The sequence below is a fragment of the Saimiri boliviensis genome, chromosome 11 (genome assembly GCF_048565385.1).
Source record: "Saimiri boliviensis isolate mSaiBol1 chromosome 11, mSaiBol1.pri, whole genome shotgun sequence".
Lineage (NCBI taxonomy): Eukaryota > Metazoa > Chordata > Mammalia > Primates > Cebidae > Saimiri > Saimiri boliviensis.
This window is the reverse complement of record NC_133459.1, coordinates 57,559,315-57,572,846: the sequence shown is the minus strand read 5'-3', so window position 1 is coordinate 57,572,846 and position 13,532 is coordinate 57,559,315. Positions and strand designations below refer to the sequence as shown.

The 13,532-nt window shown below is 38.9% G+C and overlaps 1 long non-coding RNA gene across 5 annotated transcripts in view; it reads left to right on the top strand.

The window, feature by feature from the left end:
* The window catches only part of LOC120366045 (uncharacterized), a 123,795-nt gene extending 117,512 nt beyond the window's left edge, over positions 1-6,283 (top strand). For all 5 annotated transcript variants that reach the window (XR_012512440.1, XR_012512439.1, XR_012512437.1 and 2 more), the window contains one exon: positions 1,615-6,283. This is a non-coding gene — a long non-coding RNA (uncharacterized LOC120366045). The remainder of the gene's footprint in view (positions 1-1,614) is intronic.
* The last annotated feature ends 7,249 nt before the right edge of the window (positions 6,284-13,532 follow it).

Sequence of the window (13,532 nt, the reverse complement as noted above, 5' to 3'; positions counted from 1 at the left end):
AGCCTGGCTAGTTAATTCACTTATTCTTCAAAATTTGGCTCAGGCATCTCCTCCCCCAAGAAATCTTCCCTGATGCCACGTGCTAGGCTGGGTCTGGTGCCTATGCTCCGGGCTTCTGCAGGCCCCCATTGCAATTCCCAGACTGTATTGCAGGTGTCATGACTTCTCACTCTCTCCCACCAGGCGGAACTCCTTGAAGACCGGGATGATGTTTTACTCATCCTTGTTGTCTGTTCCAGAGCAGGGGGCCAGCAAATGCAAACTGTTTCCCTTTCCTGTACTCACTTTGCCTTTATAAAGGTCTTCACATACATTTTCTCCTTTCAACAAAGCCCTCCCGCCCACCTCAAAATGAGAACATCTGCCCAATGAGTCATACCGGTGTGGCAAAGGCAGAATTAGAATGAGTGTCTCCACCAGTTGAGGCCTCTTCTTACTTAACAGCCTAATACTGTATGTAAAAATCAACCAAAGCATCCCTTAAAAACTTTCCCAAACTCTCCCTGAATTGGCAGCTGGAGGATGATTCATCCTCAGGAGTACTAAGAGGGCTTATCTTGAAGGTGAGTCTGAACCTAGTGGAAATGCGTGGTTCAATGCATGGGACTTGAAAATTGGGATTTAGAAATCAGGAGGCAAGAGTTTTGGGCCTGGCCCTCATACTATTTACTTGAACTTTCACAAATGAAAATATCTCTCTGAACTTTGGTTTCTTCATCTATTAAGTGAGGATAGCAGTACTTTGCTTTCTTGCTCATAGGGTGTTTTGAAAGTCTGAAATCAGCCCATGAAGAATAAATACATGGAGGTATATTCACACAATGGATATTATACAACAATGTGAACAATGTGATGAACAGACTAATTATATGCAATGTCATAAACATAATGTTGACAAAAGAAGCCAGACATAAAAAAGTGTAATAATTCTGCATGATTATACATATATAAAGTACAAAAGTAGGCACAAGTGGTCTATGCTGCTAGGGGTTAGGTCAGTAGGCATGGTGATGGTGAGTAGTGACGGGAAGGAGGCATGAAGGGGCCCTGGCGTGCTGCGTCTGAGTGCTCATTGCTAAGATTCATTCAGTCTGTGAAAATTCATCAGGCCATATCTTTATATGTATACTTCTCCGTATGTATGTTATATTTTAAAGTCTTTTAAACTCTAAAACAAAGGAGGCTGATAAAACATACAATACAATATAATGATAATACATAATGATAATGACTATATAGGGGTATATGAAGATAAATAAACCTATGTATGTAGTATGTATGTAAACACACACACACACATAATCTACTTTTATTGATGTCTTCTACTAAAGGCATAGTGGCAAATACTTTACACATGTTATCTCATTTAACCTTTACAGAAATTCCATTTAACAGAAGAGGAAACTGAGATCAGAGAAAATAAGAAATTTGCTTAAGATTATTCTGATCTTGGGCAGAAATGGGCTGTTCTTAAAGTCAAGTTTCTGGCCAACTCAAAGTAAATAAATCAAAAGGGCACAGGCTTTGAGATCAGGAAGAAAACTCACTAACTCTGTGGACTTGGGTAAGTTTCTTAACCTTTATATTGATCCCATCTTCTCATCTTTAACACAGAGATAATAATACCTGACCTTTTCCAAGTCACCGGTGGTGAAGATTGATTAAAAAGAAATGGGGCAAAAAGAAGAAGAAGAAGAAGGAGGAGGAGAAGGAGAAGGAGAAGGAGAAAGAAGGAGAAAGAAGAAGAGGAGGAAGAAGAAGAAGGAGGAGGAGGAGGAGGAGGAGAGGAGGAAGAAGAGGAAAGAAGAAGAAGAAGAGAAAGATCTATGACTCAGTCATTCAAACTCTCCTGAAATACACAGGAAAGTCAGAACATGACCTGCTTGGAGGCGTAAAACCTACTCTGGAAATGGGAGGAAATGGAAATGGAAACAGAAAGAAAATCAGAATGGAGGTGAAATCTGTAAGAAACCAACATATGATACAAGATTTTGGAAACTCTTTTGTCTCAGTTTTTGATGGGAAAGGAATTATAAATATATATATCATGCAAATTACCTTTAAAAATAATTTTAAAAAGAATTTCTAAGGTGGTATGATAGATTAGAGAGAGTACTCTGAGTTCTAATTCTGATTTCACAGCTTCAAATCCATAGTTACATTTGCAGATGTCATTTAAATGCTCTAAATATTTTGATTCCTATCTGTAAAACAGGACTGTTAAATACCTACCTGACTTCTTGCAGGGAATGAATTGAGAAAATACAGATACAAATAATTTGAAAGGTTAAAGTGCCATTTGGGTCCAGCTTCAAGTCACTTTGACTAACCATATGACTCAAATCATTTCACATTTCTGAACCTGTTTACTCATCTGTGAAATGCATGAAGATGGAACCTCTGTTGTAGAATTGTTAAAGAGATTAAATGAAACAATGTAGTTAAAAGCTTAGTATAGTGCCTGGCATTCATTAAGGACTCAGTATGTGGCTATGTTTATGACAGATATCAATGACTACAGCAATAGAAACATTAATGCTGGGAAATGTTTGAAAAGGTAAGATATATCAGACATTTTAGAGAAAAGAATAATTCATAAAAAATTTCGAAGTCCATATTTCTCAGACTTTTAAATTTGTCTTCACCCTGAGAAACTACAACAGACAGGCATGCCTCAGGTAATGTGCTTCTCTGTGAATTTTCCTTGACTCTACAAGGTTAGAAGCCTCCCATCTCCTGTGATTGAACACTCCCAAGACATTGGATCATTTCCTGAGCTTCATTTATTTAATAACTAATCTTTTATTGCCTTCTCTTTTTTTAAAGCTGGCCAGTCTTGTTCCCACCCCCACCCCCTTTCAAGGTCTCACCTCTTTAATCATTTGGATAATGCTGAGACACACTACAAACCATTTTAATGGAGGGCTGATAAGTGAAGGCCATTTTTCCTCCCATCTGCTTCTCAACCAGCAGTATTTCGGATGATTTTCAATAATCCCAGCAAATCACTCATGTCATTTTCTCACAGCCACCTAGTTAATATTCCCAGTCATCAGGTTTCTTTTGGCTCTTTTGTCTGGGAAAGGCTGCTACATACAGCCCCAGAACACAGAAAAATGAGTCTGTACCTGGAATTTGCAGAAACCAAGCCCTCAACTGCAAGATGAATATTTTCCCAAGTTAATAATAATAGCTACCATCTCTGAGCCATAATTCTGTGCCAGGCACTGTGCCAAACACTGTACCTATATTATCATGTTTGATCCTCACAAAACCTGCTGCAGGATACCTCTCACATCCATGTTATGGATAAGGAAACTTAAATGCAGGACAACATTACTCAAAGTGTGGTCCTCTGAGTAACAGTATTACCTGAGAATTTGTCAGAAAGCAAATTCTCCAGCTCCACCACAAACCTATTGAATAAGAATCTCTGGAGGTAGTGTTCAGAAATCTATGTTCTAATAAGCCCCCCTGGTGACTCTGATGCAAGCCAAAGTTTGAGAAGCACTGGACTAGAAAAGGTGAGTAACTTGCCAAGTTCACAGCACTAATGAGGGGCAGCGTGAGGCTTGGAAATCAGAGTCTGACTGACTCCTAAGCCAAAGTCACAGGGCTACAGAATACAAAGGTTCACAGAAGTTTTAGGATTTGAAGTAAAATTTCCTTGTATAAGAAATACAGTTATTATTTCACTTAGCAAGATGGGCAGAGGTAGATCAGTTCCAGGACTGGTTTAATTCAGCAGTTCGGTGGCTTATGACTTCAGATAACAGCATCGCTCTCATTCTCTCGGCTTTGTCTTCATGGTCACAGGAGGACTGCAGCAGTTCCAGACATCGTATTTTGTTCCTTAGTGCCAAAAGGTTTGAAGGTAGTGGCAGGGGGAAAGGCTCTGTCTCATCTTCCATGTTTTCTTCTTAGGAGTGCTATTTGAGTAAGAATACACATCTTCAAATCTATAGTTACATTTGGAGATGTCATTTAAATGCTTTAAATATTTTGATCCCTATCTGTAAAATGGGACTATTAAATATGCCTACCTGACTTCCTGGGGGGAACAAATTGAGAAAATACAGGTAAAAATCATTTGAAAGGTTAAAGTATCATGCATTAGTGTCCAGAGAGAAGAGTTTTCCCCTCTCATGTATTACTCTCCAGAATCCCATCCGATGCTCATTCTCTAACCAATCACTGGGAAGAGCAATGGAATGACATAGTTCAGTAAGACTCAACAAGATTCACCTTACCTGAAGCACGTGGCTACTTGAAAGAACACAGTGGGTGGAAGTGCTAGTCAGAGCAATGGGTACAAGTTATGAAATGGTTAACAAATGTTCGGATTCATAGGATGACATCAGATGATGGGAACCTATAAGGGATACAGAGCCTGTAAATTGTTGAGTAGGGGAGAGGAGCACATACAGGCACACAGAGTGTCTGCTGGTGGTATGCAGGAGAGATGGGCACTGGATGTAGGACTGGGAGACTACCTGAGGCTGTGGAGAGAGAAGACCAGCTGTTGCTGTGACCTTGGCAGAATTTGCAAAGGGCTTGGTTTGGATAAGTGACAGTGAGTATGAAGGATGGGTAAACATAACGGTCTTTTGGAAGGAAAATTGGCAAGAGTAGGTGGCTGACTGGCCACAGAGAGATAAAGAAGGGGCTGAGTTAGGGTTATGAACTATCTCTGTGTCTATGACCAGTTGCTCTCCTGTCCCTCTGGAGCTAGAATGGAAAAAAAGTCCCAAATCCTGCAAAGAGACTTTAGGCACGTTAAAGGAAAACTGTGCATTGTATGATAGGTGATTTAGGGGCAGGTGCCTGAGTTCTTAAATTTGGTGCTTGGCTCCATGATGTGACAATAACAGTGCCATTTTTTGACAGTCTAATATGTCCTGCTGTTTTTATTTATATTTATTTATATTACAATTTCAAACATGCATAAAAATAGAATGGTATAATGAACCCGCATGTACCTATTAACCAACTTCAACGTGGTTAAATCCTAGTCAATTGATCTTGTTTCCTTTATTTGCTCACCTATACTCCCCTGCCTCACCCTTACCCAGGTTATTTTATGTTAAGAACAGCTTTTCTGAGACATAACTCACATAATATACAATTTATTTATTTGAAATGTACAATTCAATGGTGTTTAGTATATTTGCAGAGTTGTGCAACCATCACCCTAATTTTAGAGCATTACATTATCCCCAAAAGAAATCCTGTATCCTCTATTACCCCCATGACAGTTTCCTCCGCCTAGCACTAAGAAACCAGTAAACTACTTTGTTTCTATAGATTTTCTCATTATGGACATTTTACATAAATAGAATCATATAATATGTGGTCTGTTGTGATGGGCTTCTTTTTTAAAAAAAAAAAATTAAGTTCTGGCATACATGTGCTGAACGTGCAGGTTTGTTACATAAGTATACATGTGCCATGGTGGTTTGCTGCACCCATCAACCTGTAATCCAGGTTTTAAGCCTCGCATGCTTAAGTATTTGTTCTAGTACTCTCCCTCCCATTTACGAGCACCCTCTGACAGGTCCCAGTTTGTGATGTTCCCCTCCCTGTGTCCATGTGTTCTCATTGTTTGACTCCCACTTATGAATGAGAACATGAGGTGTTTGGTTTTCATTCCCGTGTTAGTTTGGTGAGGATGATGGTTTCCAGCTTCATCCATGTCCCTGCAAAGGACATGAACTCATTCTTTTTATAGCTGCATAGTATTCCATGCTGCATATGTGCCACATTTTCTTTATCCAGTCTATCATTGATGGTCATTTGGGTTGGTTCCAAGTCTTTGCTATTGTAAATGTCCTTCAATAAATATACGTGTGTGTGTGTGATTGGCCTCTTTCAATTAGGATAAAGTTTTTGAGGTTCATCCATGTTGTAGCATATATCTACTTCATTTTTTATTGCCAAATAATATTACATTGTACAGATAAACTACATTAATATTTGTCCATTTAACAGTTGTGACTTTCATTTATCTTGGATATATACCTAGGAGATAATTTTCCGCATTATGTAGCATATATGTTTAACCTTTTGAGAAACTACTAGACTGGTTTTCACAGTGGTTGTATCATTTTACATTCCCACTAGCAGTGTATATGGCTTCCAGTTTCTCTGCATTTTCCCCAAAACTTGTTATTATCTGTATTTTTAATTATAGCTATCCTGGTTGTTGTGAAGTGGCATCACCTTGTGATTTTTATTTGCATTTCTCTGGTAGCTAAGGATGCTGAGCATTTTTTGTTATGCTTATTGGCCATTTGTATGTATTTTTGGCAGAAATATTTATTTAGATAATTTGCACATTTTTATATTGGTTGTCTTTTTATAATTGAGATGTATAAGTTCTTTATGTATTCCAGATCCTAAGTCTCTTATCACATACATAACTTGTAAATATCTTCTCAATTCTGTGGGGTTGTCTTTTCTCTTACTTGATGATGCTCTTTGAAGCACAAAAGTTTTTAATTCTGAAGAAGTCCAAGTTATCTATTTTTTCTTTTGTTGCTCATATTTGGAGTGTCATATCTAAGATACACTTGCCTAATTCAAAATTACATATATTTATGTCTTTGATTTTTAAGAAAAGTTTTATAATTTTAGCTCTTACATTTAGTTCTTGATGTATTTGAGTAAATTTTTGTATACGGTATGAGGTAAGGGTCCCACCTCATCCTTTTGAATGTGTATATCAAGTTATCCCAGCACCATCTGTTGAAAAGAATATTTTTTTAAATGATTGAATTTTCTTGACTCTCTTATTGAAAAATGAATTAACTTTTGTTGCAATTCCTTTTGGTATCTTTGCCATGAAATATTTTCCTGTTTCTATGTCCAGAATGGTATTGCCTAGGTTGTTTTCCAGAATTTTTAGAGTTTTGGGTTTTACATTTAAATTTTTAATTCATCTTGAATTAATTTTCGTATGTGGTGTAAGGAAGGAGTCCAATTTTAATATTCTGCATATGGCTAGCCGGTTATCCCAGTAGCATTTACCGAAGAGGGAATCCTTTGCCCATTGCTTGTTTTTGTCAGGTTGGTTGAAGATCAGATAGTTGCAGGTGTGTGGCCTTACTTCTGGGTTCTCTATTATGTTCCATTGGTCTATGTGTCTGTTTTTGTATCAGTACTATGCTGTTTGGGTTACTGTGGCCCTGTAGTATAGTTTGAAGTTGGGTAATGTGATACCTCCAGATTTCTTATTTTTGCTTAGAATTGCTCTTGCTGTTCGGGCTCTTTTTTGGTTCCATATGAATTTTAAAATATGTTTTTCTAGTTGTGTAAAGAATGCTAATAGTAGTTTGATAGGGATAACATTGAATCTATAAATTCCTTTGGGCAGCATGGTCATTTTAATGATATTGATTCTTCTTATCTATGAACATGGAATTATTTTCCATTTGTTTCATATCTGATTCTTTGAGCAATGTGTTGTAGTTGTCCTTATAGAGCTCTTTCACCTCCTTGGTTAGCTGTATTTCTATGTATTTTGTGTGTGTGTGTGTGTGTGTGTGTGTGTGTGTGTGTGTGTGTGTGTGGTGGGGCAGGGGGGCGGGCAACTGTGAATGGAATTGTGTTCAAAAGCAAAAATGGCATCTAATTAAACTAAAGAGCTTCTGCACAGCAAGGGAAACTATCAACAGAGTGAACAGACAACCTACAGAATGGGAGAAAACTTTTGCAAACTATGTATCTGACAAAGATCTAATATCCAGCATCTATAAGGAGCTTAAACAAATTTATAAGAAAAAAAAAGAAGCAACTTCATTAAAAAGCGAGCAAAGGACATGAACAGACACTTTTCAAAAGAAGACACACATGCAGGCAACAATCATATGAAAAAATGCTCAACATCACTGATCATTAGAGAAATGCAAATACAAACCGCAATGAGAAACCACACCAGTCAGAATGGCACTTATTTAAAAGTCAAAAAATAACAGATGCTGGCAAGGTTGCAGAGAAAAAGGAATGCTTATATACTGTTGATGGGAGTGTTCAACCTATCTGGAAGACAGTGTGGCAATTCCTCAAAAACCTGAAAACAGAAATACCATTGGACCCAGCAATCCCATTACTGTGTATATACCCCAAGGAATATACACTTTTTATTATAAAGAAACGTGCATGCCTATGTTCACTGCAGCACTATTCACAATAACAAAGACATGGGATCAACCTAAACACTCACCAGTGACAGATTGGATAAAGAAAATGTGGTACATATACACCATAGAATACTATGCAGCCATATAAAAGAATGAAATTATGTCCTTTGCAGGAACACGGTTGGAGCTGGAGGCCATTATCCTTAGCAAACTAACACAGGAACAGAAAACCAAATTCCGCATGTTCTCACTTATAAGTGGGAGCTAAAGATAAGAATACATGGACATATAGAGGGGAACAATACACACTGGGACCTATCAGAGGGTAGAAGGTGGAAGGAGGGAGAGGATTTGAAAAAATAACTAATAATACTCAGATTAATACCTGGGTGACAAAATAATCTGTACAGCAAACCCCCGTGACACACATTTCTGTGTAACAAACCTATGCATGTACGTCTGAACTTAAAACAGAAGTTAAATTTAAAACAAACGGAAAGAAAATCAATGGACTATTTCCACCAATTATTTTGAAGCAAATCCCAAACATCATGTCAATTCACCTGTAAATATATCAATACATATCTCCTAAGATTCAATTCTTTTGCATTGTATCTGTCTAATCCCTGATCCTTACAACAACCATCAAGGTACCAGTATTCACATTTAACAGAAAAAGATACTGAAGCTTGGAAGTGCTAGGTAGCTTGTTTAAGATTATACAGCTACTGAAGAGACAGAGCCAGATCCAAAGGCTATGCCCTTCCTATTACACCATCATCCAGCGCAGCCAAAACACAGTGAAATATAGTAATAGCAAGGGCAGCATGACTCAGGCAACCCTTGTCTTCAGTTCCTTAAAGGTATCATTTAACTTGTTTACTTTCTTCACTGGCATCATCACCATTTTTATTTGCCCTTCATCTAGTATTCTGCTCATCAGGAGACATATAAAGCTCTCAAAAAACCCATAAATTACCTCCACAGAATGCAGAGAAAAATGTGAGGTAGAAAAATCAAAACCTTGGGGCAAAAGTCTGTGAATTTTTATCAGTCGCAGATGTGATGCTCTTCATTCTGAAATGAGGAATGGGTTGAATAATCTTAATTTTCAAATAGAATTTGAAATTTTGCTTAAAAGAAGGAAGACTTGAATTATCAAATATTAGAGTTGAAAGACATCTTCAGTAGTTTCACAAAATTTTTATTTCACACATGCCCATTGGCTTTTCAAAGGTAATACCATGAGTTAGTGGCAGAAAGGGAAGTCAAGGGCAGGTGGTCTGATTCCTATGTTAGGGAATCTCAGATGTTCCGGGGTATAGAGCTTACTGGGCATGAAGTGGCAGATAAGCTGCCCTCACCCAATAAAGGGTAATCTTATGAGACTCTAAATAAATTGCAGGAATTCAGAGAAGGGAGAAAAATTACTGATGATTGGAATTTTTCTGAAGCTACCCATGAGGCACAGTAATTCTCAAAGATCTATAAGGTAACAATCAATCCATCTTCTGAGTCAGCGGTAAAATACATAATCCAGGAACTGGAGAACATCAGGCAGATTCTGTCATCTTTCCAATAAGGCAAACAAAGAAATCGTTGGGCTCAGATCCAATTGCAGTGTACAGCCCAGGACATTTCAGAAATACTGTAGAGAGAATGTGGGTTTGAAATAACTGAGGTGAGGAAGAGACATACAGCATATGTTAGAATGGTTTAGGGGCTATACCAGAAATCAGATTCCCACAAAGGTGGGTGGTGTAGAGGAGGGTACGTCAAACAGTGACATCACCTTTAGGAGGCTTTAGTGTCTTCCACCCAGCCCTTTTCTATAGCTCCAGCAGCAGGTGCTTCTGTGAGAGGCTTTAATGTCGGCTTGGCACAGGTTTTGTAGCAAGGCTTCAGGATCAGCTAGACCAAGGTTCACATTCTAATTCCTTTACTATCTAGCTGTGTGATCATAGGCAAGTCATTTCCCCTCTCCAAGCCTCAGTTTGTTCCCCTGTCCAAAAGAGAATGTTGTGAACATTAACTGAGACAATAGTGTAAAGCACACAGCACAGCTGCAGGCACACAGCACATGTTTTACTTGAAATGTTTTTTTTTTTTTTTTTTCTGTCTCCACTCCTTAGTCGTTAACAGCTTAGTATGAGTTTTGGTCTTCATGTCTCTGAAGACCTGTATCTTTAAGGATAGAGTTAGATATTTCATTCTCCTACTGAGAGATTTTAGACCTAAAGAGGCAGATTCCTTTGCTGAGGAACCTGAGGCCAGAATACTCAGGGCAGAGTCAATGTCTGGACTCTCCATTCAATGCTTCCTCCTCGGCGTCACTGCGGTGTGCATGGGATGCTGGTTGCCATGACTACCTAATTATTTCCTCTAGGTCTGACCACCATGACAAAGTGAAATACTTATACACTTGCCAAACTCCCAGCCAAACAAGCAGCAGCTGCCCAATTGGAAAAAAAGAAAAACATCGTTCCTGAACAATAATGTTTGGTTTCCCATCAATCACGTGGACTCATCCGCAGAAATGGCGGCAGGGGGAGGCAGCTGTGGGAAGCCAAGAATAGGAGCCAGAGAACAGAATGGTGCCAGGCTTATGTTCTGTGTTCCCCGTGGATTAACCATGCAGGAGACACTCTGCCCACATGACATGCTGATTAAATTATGGGACCACTGAGTATGTTTAATTGGTCTTAGGACAAGCTCTGACAACTACCCAGCAGCAGTGGAGGGCAGAGGGAATGGCTTTTTGAGTCAGACATGGGTGCTAATGCCACTTTTGCCTCTGACTGGCTGGGTGACTTTGGCAAACCCACTTCTCTGAGGTTTAGTTTTCTCATGTAAAATGAAGGTAGACTCATTTTACATGAGAAAACTAACTCTGCCTGCCCCATAGAGTTGTTGTGAGATTAAAGCAAAAAGCTTTAAGAATTTGGACAGCTTGGATCTAGTAAGTCCTGATGAATGCTAGCTATAACTTTGTTTTTAAATCATAACACAGTCTAATATACCCACTCTTCCGCAACGTATCAAGATTAATGACTAATTTTGAGAAGTACAGAATCCCATCCAAACAAATAGTCTCTTACAAATTATTTAGTGCAACATTTTTCTTTTATGGAGGAAGAGATTGTGATCTAGAAAGGATCAGACATCTGCCTGAGATCACACAGCTAGTTAATGGCAGGGCTAGGGTTAGAATGCCAGGTTCCTAACATCCACCCTAATACTTTTCCCAGAATCCTTCAAAGCTTAAAAAAGAGAAGGAAAGAAGAGAATCAGCATTTACTGGGAAGTATTAATTTATTCATAAATCTTCCTCATAAATGGTGCTATTTAATCATTATAGTAACAATAAATGTAAGGAATTATTATCCTTTTTTTTAAATGAACAAACTAGAATTTAAGCTATAAAGAACAAGAACTGTGTCCCTTTTTTTTCTGTATCCTTAGCAGGCAGAACAGTGCCTGGCACATAGTAGGTACCCAATAAATATTTTTGAATGAGTCAGATAGCCAATAAATATTTTTGAATGAGTCAGATAGCCAATAAATATTAGAGCCAGGACTTGAAATGAATACTGCCTGACTATAAGGCCCATGATTTTGTTGAATTGGCCGTGAACTAGGATGTAGAAAGAAATAAAGAAGAAAGCCTCAAACATCTTTGAGAAAGGTTTCAATATAGGTGGGTTTCAATGTATTAAACCAAGCACATTTCTACAAATTATTTCATTTATTTCTCATAACCACCAAGGTTGAGTGCTTTGCTTTTTACACATATGAGGAAACAGAGATGCAGAAAGCTTCAGTGATTCTTCCAAGATAAAACAGTGAGTCATATAAATAAGGGCTCAGATTCCAGTTTCAGACTTTAACCTCCACTTTGGGCTCTTCTCATCTATCATAGTGGCTTATAGACTGGATCCAAAAGGAGGCTCCAGATGGACCAGGAACATATCTGGCCTGCCATACAATGGGAGGCAAGCATTGCCCCTCCAAGCTTGCCACTGAATGTTGATCAGGATGCCCAGATCTGTAGTGGCCCTCTAGGACAGGCGTCCCCAAACTTTTTACACAGGGGGCCAGTTCACTGTTCCTCAGACTGTTGGAGGGCCGCCACATACTGTGCTCCTCTCACTGACCACCAATGAAAGAGGTGCCCCTTCCTGAAGTGGTGGCGGGGGGCCAGATAAATGGCCTCAGGGGGCTGCATGTGGCCCATGCGGCCCGTGCCGTAGTTTGAGGACGCCTGCTCTAGGACCAGAGGTACAAAGACAGGAAGTCAGTAAACTGAGGATGGCTGAATACTTGGGAATTCTGTTGGGGCTTGTATCAAACCCAGGAGCTTCTGCCTCCCCACTCACAAATTCAATAACTAAAATTCTCTGTTTCTTAAGGTTTTATTAGTTGGCATTCTGTTTTCTGTAGTCAAAAACACTTCTAATATGGTATACTTCTCTGGAGTGAGGACGCAATAAAGACCATGGCATTTATTAAACATTTTTTAATGAACAGATGCTATGATCTGAATGTTTGGTCCCCCGAGAATCCATATGTTAAAATCTAACCCCTATAATGATGGTACTAAGAGGTAGGGCCTCTTAACTAGGTCATTAGTGCTCTTGTAAAAGAGGCCTGAAGTGGCTCCCTCACCCCTTCCACCATGCCATGACACATAGATGAACAAGGAAATGGGCTCTCACCAGGCACCAAACTGGTGGGTACCTTGATCTTGGAGTTTCCCACCTCTAGAGCTAGAAGCAATAAATTTCTGTTGTTTATAAATTTCCTAGTCTAAAATATTTTATTTTAGTGGCAGTCAAGCTAAGACTATCTTAGTCTTAGCCTAAGACAACAGCAGGCAAGTCTACTTACTTCCAGAATTCTCAGTGTTCATATTTTTATTATTGGGAAGTATGTGTTGATTGAAAGCATCAGAAAAGAACTGAAGCTAACTTGTAAGAATGAGAGAAAACAGTTATAGGAATAAAGGGTGTCTTATGGAATCCAAATACAGAGATTTACCTGAGCCTTGCAGTGGCCTAAAACCAAGATCACAAGTACAACTGGCAATCTGTTTCTCTCCAATGTTTGCTGTTCTGAGTGCTTCATACTTCCCTATCTCTGTCTGAAAAAAAGCCTTTGTCATCATCTGTATTTATATGTAACAAATTTAACCACCAGGGAAGAGACTGAATCTCAAGCCCAATAAAAATTTCTGGAAGAGTAGATATGATTGGTCACACTTGGTTCTTGTGCCCAGTGGTGTAACAATCAGCTCTGTGCAGATCACAGAAGAATCACAGAGTATGAACATGGCTTCTTGGGGCTGACCCCCATACATTATGTATATGATGGAGCAGGGGAGTTCTGAGAATAGAG